At 44.1% G+C, this 11,092-nt stretch overlaps 1 long non-coding RNA gene across 1 annotated transcript; it reads right to left on the reverse strand.

Annotated features, from left to right (window-relative positions):
* Nucleotides 1–7,175: 7,175 nt before the first annotated feature.
* LOC135364648 (uncharacterized) lies at nt 7,176–10,757 on the reverse strand. Its single transcript, XR_010412093.1, has 3 exons — nt 10,623–10,757; nt 10,078–10,191; nt 7,176–7,373 (listed from the first exon to the last, which is right to left on the reverse strand). It is a non-coding gene; the product is annotated as an uncharacterized LOC135364648 (long non-coding RNA).
* Nucleotides 10,758–11,092: the final 335 nt, after the last annotated feature.

The raw sequence follows: 11,092 nt of genomic DNA on the forward strand, positions 1-11,092 counted from the left end.
AGACCTTGACCTGTTCTTTCCTCTAGTCTGGAATAAATTGCTGCTTGCCTGGGGCGGGGGTGGTTGTTGGCTATGATGCGGCCAAGTCAGGGAAGACTCTGAATAATCAGATATTCCAATGACTAGGCTGACATTTCGTGGGTCATCAGCTTTCAAGGAATCAGAAGAAACACACTTAACACCAACACTGTACTAAGCACAATGTAATTTGCTTGCTGGTATTTTGCTGCTGGTCCCGTGATCACCAATTACCGCTTGACAGGCGTTGGAAGCCAGGTGATTCTGCCACTAACCTGCTAAGTGAATTTGAGGCATTCAACCTTTCACTTCAGAGTTCCATTTCCTCTTCTGCAAAACAAACACGTTGGATGAGATTCGGTCGGGTATGTGTGTTGCCTGCCTGCCACCACTCTCTACCCCTGGGCCCATGGCAGACATCACTAACTGATTGTGGCACTTTTTCCTTTGATCTCTGACAGCCCCCGGATCCTTCTAAACCCAATACTCCAGCGGCGGCTCTCGGAAGATTGGAGTTGGCACAGGAATGAAAATCTATTTGCTAGATGACCTCCAGTGCCTCAGCTCTCAAGATTTGCCTGGGGTGAATCGTGCTGGATGGGAAGCTGGATGGTGCGTAGTTTGCTGGTATTATCAAGCACTAAGTATTTGAACCCTCGGCCAACATCGCTGCTAAAAACGATGGCGGGAAAATATCTAAAATCCTGGGTGGGTAGGCCCATGTGAATGGTGACAAGGGAGGTCTGGTCAGTAGGCTCTATGCCTAAGACTTCAGCTTCTCTCTGAAGCCCTCTTTCCTAGTAGGAAGAGGCAGAAATCGGCAAGCCCACGTCCAAATCCCCCCAGCCCACAGCTGTAGGCTGGGACGTGTCATTCTGTTATGGTGAGTGGGATGTGAAATAGGACCCTCCTAGCAGATTCTAAGCCCCTTGGAATCAGGGAGGAGGTTCTAGTTCTCTTTTGGATTCACAGCCTGATTCCACCACTAATAGATTGTTTGACCTCTGATAAGCTACTTGACTCATTTCTGCCCCAGTTCTTAATTCATTAAATGGAAATAATAACAGTGTATAGGTTAGGGGTTTGTCCTGAGTATCAGGTGAGATCATGGACTCAAGGACTTGTAAGACGGCCTGCTATCTAGTTGTTTTTGTTCTTGTAAAATCATAGCTTAGCACAATACCTGATGACATAGGGTGGTAACATATGGGGACGAATTTCGTTTTTCAATGACTATCAGAGGTGAGCATCCACCCTTGAAGACTGACCCAAGAACCATTAGGAAGATGAATAGGACAAGATCTGTCCACAGGCTGGTGGGGAACCGAATGGGGCAGAGTCAGAACGAAGGGTCTGGATCTATCTGCCTCTAAGGCCATCAGAAAATGCTGAGGGGAATCACGTGGCAAGGGAAGAAGCTCTAGTCAGTTTTCTGGGCTCAGGAAGTTTTTATTCTTAGAGTCTTCCATTTGTTGACGCATATTCAAAAATCCAGAAAACACTTCAGTGGGGACACAGCACTTTTATCTCATTGGATCCTCAAACAGACTTGTGAACTCAAGCTCAAGGCAGTATTACCCCTGTATGACTAATGAGGGGAGGCTGAGGCCCAGAGAAGGTATGCAACTTGCCCAAGGACACACAGCTCATGAGGGACAGAGCCTGGGCTCAGACTCCCGGCTCCACTGTCTCCTCCACTCATCCTGGTTCTTGTTCTCTCCAGGAGCATATTTCAGTTGTGGGTTTCCCAACAGTTTTTTCTAAATGGCATCAAGAAAAAGTAATTTTATCAATTGATTAACATAAACAATGTGTCAGTAAGGGACTTTTATCTTCCTCAAATTCTCCAACCCATGTCAAACGTCAGGTTTATTTTCTGGCTTCAAGAAGCCATAAATGTAGAAATGAGCAAAACTAGTCCTGCAAAAGGAGTCTGCAAAGCATGCCCGGGCGTGATCGTGGAAAAAGAGGACAGGAACAGCATATAATGCTTAATGAAACGTGTTAAGGGACAGAACTGGGCTTTTATTCGAAACACGATCTTTATTTTGCTGCCAAATAAAATAAAACAAGTATGAAACAGGCACGGACCACTGTTGGGCGTGTTTCCCAAAAGACTTGGACAGAGTGTGAAACCAGGAGTTTGCATGTTGCCCTTTTACAAAGGAATACAAGGATACATACCTTCTAAGCAGACACGACTTTCAGTTTTCTCTTCCACGCTGGGGAGAAAATTGCAAGGCACCGTTATCGATTCATCTCTCATTCCTCCTGGGGACCAGGACTTGCAAAAGACCCATTTTCCAAAGCTATACCCCACCACGACTTGTGATGAGTGGGTCTGGGTCACCAGATGCCCCCATGTCTTGGCAGAGTGCAGGCACACTGTTTGTTAGATAAATTATTGATTAAGTAACCCTCCTTCTCTGAGCTACTTTGAGTGGATGTTTGCTCCTGATATCCAAAGAGGTTTTGATTGGCATGGTCCGGCTTTCTTTAACTGACACACAGGTTGGCGGCTCATTCCGATGATCAGGCAAGTGCTCTTTATTTTAATTTTTAACGTGATGATTTACGGTGGGTTTAGCATGCTCCAGAATTGGTGCAAAATATTTTACTGCAGGATCTTACTGAAGCCACACAACAATTTGGGTCAGTACATACCATTTAGCACACACAACCATCAGCAATGAGCACCATCTTAACCCAAGCTTAGTAGAAACTAAGAGTCCGAGTCGGGACAGGTGATCTGACCCAAGTTCATGCACACAGTACATGACAGAGCTGCTATCAGAACCTAGACTGGGCACATCATTTAACCTTTCTTAGCTTTGGTTTCCTAACTGCAAAATGGGACAATAGTGTCTGTGAAGATGAAATGTTTTCAGACCTGAAGACACACACATATAAAAGTGCCTAACACAGTGCCTGACACTCAGCGCTTGCTAAATATTTGTTTAAAATGACAGTAAGGCAAGGATTCTTTTTAAAAATATTTTATTTATTTATTTGACAGAGAGAAAGAGAGAGAGAGCACAAGCAGGGGGAGTGGCAGAGGGAGAGGGAGAAGCAGACTCCCCACTGAGCAGGGAGCCCAATACGGGGCTTGATTCTAGGACCCTGGGATCATGACCCGAGCTGAAGGCAGATGCTTAACCAACTGAGCCACCCAGGCACCCCAAGGCACGGATTCTTAATTGGGGTTCATGCATGGGCTCCAGGAGATCTGATTACTCCCTCAAATTACACACAATATTTTATATCTATATCAATGTACATTTTTGGGCGGGGTAAGGGGAGAGTGTTTGCTTCCAATGGTTTTCACACAGGTCTGTGCTCTCTCCCACCTCCCCCCCAACAAAGTGAAAAATATATACTTTAAAGGAAACTTAAGGTTCTCCCTTGCCCCAACTTTTTGCTCTCTCGGTTCCGAGAAGGAAGAGTTTTGCTGAGTTGCGAGCAAGGTGGAGATTTCACGTGATCGGTAAAGAAGAGAAAGCCCTGATTTCTGCCAGGGGGACCTGGCCCTCTGGGCTGTGGCCCGTGTCGGTTCTCTCACTTGGGGATCTGTGTGGCTGAAACTGTTAACACTGGGTCCCTTCCTTCTGGGGAGATATTGGAGGAGAGGTGGGGCCTTTTAGGTCTCCCTGTCCCAGGCAAGCAAATCCTCCCAAGTACACGGGTCTGCGCCTCACTGGTCAGGGATGGGGGCCAAAACTTAGGGTGTGATCAAGTGTTTCTTTGCCCGATTTTCTTATCTGGATCTCACTGGTGGTGGCTTTTAAGCAGGAGAGAATTTGGAGATCGACATTCCATCTGATATCTCTCTGCCTCTCAACAGAATAGTTTAGCATTTTTTTTAACCATCCTTTGTGATTACACACACACACACACACACACACACGAGCCAAGTCTCAGATGGAAGGTTTCCAACCGTTCAACTGCCTTTAACTGATAAAGATCTAGGCAATTTTATTTCCTATTTTAGCTTCAAAATTTGGGAATAAAATCAGCCATTTTTGTCTCTTTTTAACATATAATCCAAATAATAGTACAAAACGTTTATTGAGCACTTACTTTATGTTCACAACTGAGCTAGTGTGTTACATACATTATTATTATTCCCCCAAGCACCCCCATGAGGTTACATATGCTATTATCCCCATTCATAGATTAAGAAGTCTTGGAGAGGATAAAGAACATATCCAAAGTCTCTTGATGGGTGTCTTATTGGAAACTTCAATTGCTAAATTGTCACTGATTTGCCTCATGCAACAGTAGGAAGTGTGTGGTGAGGGCATGGAGTGCCATCGGTGAGGACACTTGGGTTTAATTTTCATCTCTCCCCCAGCAGGAAATACCAATTCTCAGTGTTTCCCCCCAACAAAGCAGGTATCCTGATAGCTGCCTCCCACCACATCAATGATGTGACCTCTTCCTGAGGATACACACACACCCCCAAAAGACAAAGGGTTATTCAGCTTAGTTCATACATTCTAGATTCTTAGACGTCGGCCAGCGATGACTTACCCTCTGAACTCTGTGCGGAAGAAAATCCAGATTTGTTATTCTCTATTGAGCCAGCAAGTGCTAGAAATTAAAGTTTCAATAACACCCTCTATCTTCTCACTTCCCTACTCATTATATAATAGAATTGTTGTATTAGTCAGCTTGGGTTGCCATAACAAAGTAGCGTGGGCTGGGAGGCTGAGACAACACACATTAATGTCTCGCCGTTCTGGGAAGTCCAAGATCAAGATCCCGGCCGGTCTGGTTCCTGGTGAGGACCTTCTTCCTGGCTTACCGATGCCACCTTCTTGCTGTGTGGTTTATCTTTTCTCCTCTTCTTTGAGATCATGGATCCCATCCCATCATGAGCCCATCTAACTCCAGTTATCTCCCAAAGACCTGATATCTCAGGACACCTGGATGGCTCAGTCGGTTAAGTGGCTGGTTCTCAATTCCAGCTCATGTCATGATCTCAGGGTCATGAGATTGAGCCCCATGTTGGGCTCCACACTCAGTGTAGAATTTGCTTGAGGACTCTCTCTCTCTCTCTCTCTCTCTCCCTCTCTGCCCCTCCTCTGTCACGCTCTCTCTCTCTTTCTCTAAATAAAATAAATCTTTAACAAAACAAAACAAAACAAAGACCTAATATCTCTAAGAACCATCACACAGATGGTTGGAGGGGACCCAACTCAGTCCATAGCTATTGTGGTTTAAGACAACTGGGGACCAATGTAGGGCTGTTGACATTATTTTACTGAGTAACTAATTATTTAATTAAAGTTCATTAAATTTGATTGATTAACATGGGAATAGACTGGAGGAAGGCCCTTAAAATGAAATGCATCTGGCTCTATAAAATACCTATGCTACTGTTCTCAATTTTTCACCTCACTGTGGACTCAGTAAACTTTGTCACAAAATGAATTTTGTGAACCACTGCTGTTGAAAGGTTTTGTGTGAGTTTACAATTAAAGAGATAGGAAGTTTGCTTTGTTTTTTAACAAATGTATTTTGAGTTGGACTAATTTGTCCACACAGTTTTCCTAATTTTTGAACTGTTGGGGTTCTGCTCTGAGGTGAAGATATTGGGAACAGTCACCGATGGACCTTCCAAGCTAAGACGGGTTTATTCAGCCCCTTCCAGGACATCCAAGTGGACAATTTTAGCTCTTTATCTATTCATGGTTCATACTATCCTTGGTTATTCGGTGTAAAATGGTCATTTCAATCTTTGATGAATAACTAGACTCAGAGATATTAACCCCTGCAACTAATTTCTATCCCAACGAACCATAGGCCTCTGGATATAGTTGGAGAAGAATTTCAGTTAAGACTCATGACGTCTCAGCTCCAGCTGGGACTTCAAATCTTGTTTCCAGAACACAAAGAACACTTGATAAAGCTGGAGAGAAATATTTTTTGAAAATATGTCACCAGGCAGCTTGGGAGTGATTTAACAGAACCATCCTACAGGGTATGAATTTAACCTTTGATCTCTGAAATGAAGGTCAGCAAATTTGTTTTTACTTTACATCTCTTATAATCAACTCAATGCCTGGGTGAATCAGTTTCTGAGGAAGAGGCTATGTTTTCGGATAAGTGACACATTCGCCCTACAATTTTTAGCCACTTAACCCCCTCTTTGCTGAATTAAACTCTACTGTTTCCCTCAACTTTTTTTGTGTGTGAGAGAGAAATCTAAAATCTTAAGATGTAATATATTAGAAGTGGGGGGGATGTCATACTGTTGTCTGCAAAAGAAATAAAATGTCCAACAAAATGTTGTAGTTACTTTTTTCTCTTTGGAGACAAACACATGAAAAGATACTGGTTTTTATCTATCAGTTCACCTGATGCCTTCTTGCTAATCCATACTTTCAGTCAGGGTCGGCCACCTATAGCCCATGGGCTAAATCCAACCCACTTTCTTTGTAAATAAAGTTTTATTGGAACACAACCAGGCTTATTCACGTATTTTCTCTGGCTGCTTCCATGCGGCAATGACAGTGTTGAGTAGTTGCAACAGAGATTTTTATGTCCCACAAAGCCTAAAATATTTACTTTCTGGGCCTTTACACATGATGTTTGCCAACCCATGCTTTAAATCAAAGAAAGAGGCTTGGAGTGGTGACATTGGGAAAATATATCCTTAGCCCAGATACAACAATGCCTTGGAGGGTAAATGAGGATGGACACCGGTTTCAATCCAAATATTCACTTTGCAGCAACAGAGTCGGAATAACATCAAGCTGATGAAAAGAACAATAGTTGGGCATGCATTGTAATGAGGTATAGATATAGCAGCTAAATTTATTCCTCTGATTCTCCAGCAGCCTATCTAATAAAAATCCGCTATGGTAGAGACGAACCCAGAATCTTCAGCTAATGTCAGCCATTTGGGAATACACGTTCCTTCTCTGCAGCAGATGTGTGGCTCAAAGTTCATCACAAGTGCGCTCACAGGGAGAGCACAGCATGTGTTGTTCTGTGGGGGACCAGCACTGGCCTGTCAATGGAATAACGAATTTGGGTAAAGGACACTGGGAAACAGTGGAGCGGGGGCCGGGCGAGAACTTAGCACAAAACAGTTTTAACCCTTTCTGGGCATGACTTTAGTTACTTTTTAAATAATGATGATTCTGTGTAAGACATGCCTATAGAATTTAAAGCACAATAATGAGATGCATTCAGTGGGTGTCCTTGCCAGTCGTCCTTCGGGGGTCTGGGATTCCAAGCTCCAACCTCCACTCCCCTGTCTAGGAAGGGGAGTGCATAGGCTCCCTCAGCTTCCCTCTCCAATCCAATTAGCTGGGTACTCATCTTGGGCCTGGATTTTTACTTCTTTCCTGGAAGAAGAAGGGCACAGACCCGCTGCTGGGCTTATACATTGCCATATTTCCTGCTTTCTGTAGGACGCTGCTTTGTCTTCTTCAGGTCCTTCCTCCCTACAGACTCTTTCCATCTCCCTAACATGCTTGGGTCTCACTTGCCCTAAAAATATGAAAAATCAGGGGCGCCTGGGTGGCTCACTTGGTTAAGCGTCTGCATTTGGCTCAGATCATGATCCCAGGGTCGGGTTCCCTGCTCAGCGCGGAGTCTGCTTCTCCCTCTCCTTCTGCTCCTCACCCCACACTCGTGGTCTCTCTCTCTCATACTCTCAAATAAATAAATAAATAAATAAATAAAATCTTTGTAAAAAAATGAAAAATCAAAGCCCAGAATAAAAGCACCCCTTCCTCAACTTTGCTGTTCTCTTTCCTACCTTTCTTCCTGTCGTCTGTTAGCAAGGATAGGACCACCTTGCTAACAGAGGTGTTAGAAGCACCATCTTCCACATGCTGGGAAGGGGAGCAGAACCAGGTACTGGTGAATTCAGTAATGCTTTCTATAGGGACAAAACTTCTGTAGGGAGGTGCGTACATGGTGTCTTAACTTCCTCAGTGTTCACTCACTGACCCCTTGGCTCATATCTTCTGAAATCTGGTCTGTGTCACCATCACTGCACTCAAATTCAGGAACAACCTAGTCTTATACTGGCCTCCTAGTTGTATATCTAAATGTATTTTCTGGGCTATTTCTTCCTTGGTTTCTATAGAATTTGACCCAAACTTGAATCCCCTTCTTCCTGAATCCCCTTTTTGTCTTGCATGACAGCATTTACAGCATTTTCCACTTTCCCCTTGTCCTTTTCAACCCCTTTTGTTTGCAGAATCCTTCACTCATTTCTCTTGCTCTCCCTCCCGTTCAGTGTAGGAAGTCCAGGAGACTCCTCTCTGCACTCTGTCTTTGCGCTCCCTTGGGCTTCAGCCTTCTGTTGTAAGTAACTCCCCAGTCCATCCACCCATCCATCAGTCCATCCATCCATCCATCCATCCACCCATCCATCCATCCATCCACCCATCCATCCATCCACCCACCCACCTGTCCATCTGTTCATCCATCCCTCCCTCCATCCCTCCCTCCATCCCTTTCTCCAGATCTTGAACTACACTTCAAATTTTCACCTGCATTACACTTGCATTTCTAAATTAATGTAAATGCATAGTTTCTCTGAAAACCAACTTTTCTCCTGACCTAAAAATTTCTGTTAATGGAACCGTTATCAGTTAGAATGCTATGTTATGTTATGGCTAGAAGTAATGGAACAGCCCAACTCAATTGGCCTAAAATATAAGGAAACTTATTATTCTAGGTCAGGAGAAGTCTAGGGGCTTCTCTGGGCTCTGGCCTGCCCTGCGGGTCAGTCCTGACTTATGTTGGTTCCTGTCATGGTGGGTAGACATCCACAACAGCTCCAGGGATCATATTCAGATAGGTCAGCCTCCAGCAAGAGAAGCCAACTCTTCTCTGTGCTTCTTTTCAAGAGTGATAAAACATTTTCCAGAAATCTCTCTAGAAGTCTTCCTTTTGGTTTCCTAAGGAAAAAACTAATAACAGCTTTATTGAGATATAATTTGCCTACCAAATAATTAACATATTTAAAGTGTACAATTCAATGGTTTTTAGTACAATCACAGAATTGGCAGCTATTACCACAATTAATTTTAGAAGATTTGTATTGCCCTTGAAGAAATCCTATATCACTTCCTATGCCATTCTTCCCCCAACCCCTGACAACCACTAACCTACTTTCTGTCTTTATATGGATTTGCCAATTCTGAACATTTTGTTTAAATGGAGTCATATAATATGTAGTCTTTTGTGTGTGAGTTCTTTCACTTAGTATAATGTTTTGAGGCCTCTCCATGTTTTACCATGAATCAGTATTTCATTCTCTTTTTATTGTCACATAATATTCCATTATATGGATATACCACATTTTGTTTATCCATCCCTACTTGATAGATATTTGGGTTGTTTCCACTCATTTGCTTCTTTTTGCCAAGAATTTTGCCATATGCTCATGCCCAATCTGCTTCCTGGCAAGAAAATGGAGCCACCTGAGTGTCTTAGACACATCAATACCCACCCTCACCCCCTGGAGCTGCCGATAGGTGCATCTTTTATGAAGCAGTGGCCACTTAGAGGAGGGTGAATATTTGAACAAAATGTTGGAAGGGTGGGGTGATGGGAAATGTGGGATAGGAAAAAACAAACAAACAAACCAGGGTCTGCCATGGGCAACAGCCAAAATTTTTTTAATCCTGAAACTTTGGCTCTTTCTTCTTCCTGACCAGTGATATCCAGTTGGTAGCCAAGCTTGTATTTTTTTTAAGATTTATTTATTTATTTATTTATTTGAGAGAGAAAGGATGAACAGGGGGAGGAGCAGAGGGAGAGAGAGAATCTCAAGCAGACTCTGTGCTGAGTGCAGAGCTTCATGCTGGGCTTGATCTCACGACCCTAAGATCATGACCTGAGCTGAAATCAAGAGTCAGACACTTAACTGACTGAGCCACCCAAGCAGCCCCGGGCTTGTGTATTTGCTTTCTTCAGTGCCTCCTCCCTCCCTGCCTCTCCTCTTCCCTCCCAACACTTCGGTCCCCTCCCCAAGCCCGTGGTCATGTTACTGCCCATCTGCTTTATCCACCTCAAGATCCTCCTGCTTACCTCAGTCTTTCTGTTGCGTCCACCTTACACACCTTGTGAGAGCAAGCTTTTCACAGCATGGGTTTGCTAGAAATATCACAACCCCTGTTCAAAAGTCTTCCACAGCAACACCGCCTGGAAAATCAGTTCCCAATTCATCATTCACACATCTAAAGTCGGCTTCATCGTAACTTCAAATACCTTTTTTTCTTCTAAGTTACAAATTCCTTTCTTTCTTTATTAAAATCCTGCCCATTCTTTGAGGTGTCCCAAATAATAGCTAACATCCATTAAGCTGTTGTTATTTGCCTGCCCTGTTCTAATACTTACTGAGATTATTTCATTGATTCCTCGTAAGAAATCTCTGAGATACCCCCTCCCTCTTCCTCAAGTCAGTGATTCCCCCCCTCTTTCTTTTTCTCTTTCTCTTTCCCCCATTTCTTAAAGTAGGCTTTAGACTCCCCGTACATTTTTGTGGTGACCGAATGCCGGTTCATGTAGCGATCTGCTCACTGACCTGACAGTGCCACAGGGATCACAATAGACCTCTTTCCCCCAAGTCATACCTCCTGGTGCGCAAGGCTTGATGACCTTCTGGGATTTGTGTTCCTGTGTTTCCAAGGTCCGGGCTTGAGGAGACTCAATCCCAGGTGCCACCTGCCCGGTGTGACCTAGCAAAGACAGGCAACAATAGTAAAAAGACTCAGATTAAGGGAGCCCTATGCCGTGTCAGGCACTGTGATGAGTGCCTTATGTGCTCCAGTCTCACGTGACCCCTACTTCAACCCCACCCCCCGCCCCCGTGAGTACCCTCATATCATCACTGCAGAAACCAGGACCCAGAGAGGGTAAGCAACTTGGCCGATGTGGCACAGGCAGGAAACGGCAGAGACAGAATTGCCAACCAGGTCCGCCGGACTCCAAACCCCTTACTCTACCTCCCAGCCCACAGTTGGCGGGCCTGGATGGACCGTGGTCTGCAAGTAATTAGCACCAGCCGCTCTCCAGCAAACCCAAGAAACAACCCAATCTGTAT

This window comes from Mirounga angustirostris, unplaced genomic scaffold, assembly GCF_029215605.1.
Source record: "Mirounga angustirostris isolate CCGP_5_RB_7025 unplaced genomic scaffold, mMirAng1.0.hap1 SCAF_6, whole genome shotgun sequence".
Classification (NCBI taxonomy): domain Eukaryota; kingdom Metazoa; phylum Chordata; class Mammalia; order Carnivora; family Phocidae; genus Mirounga; species Mirounga angustirostris.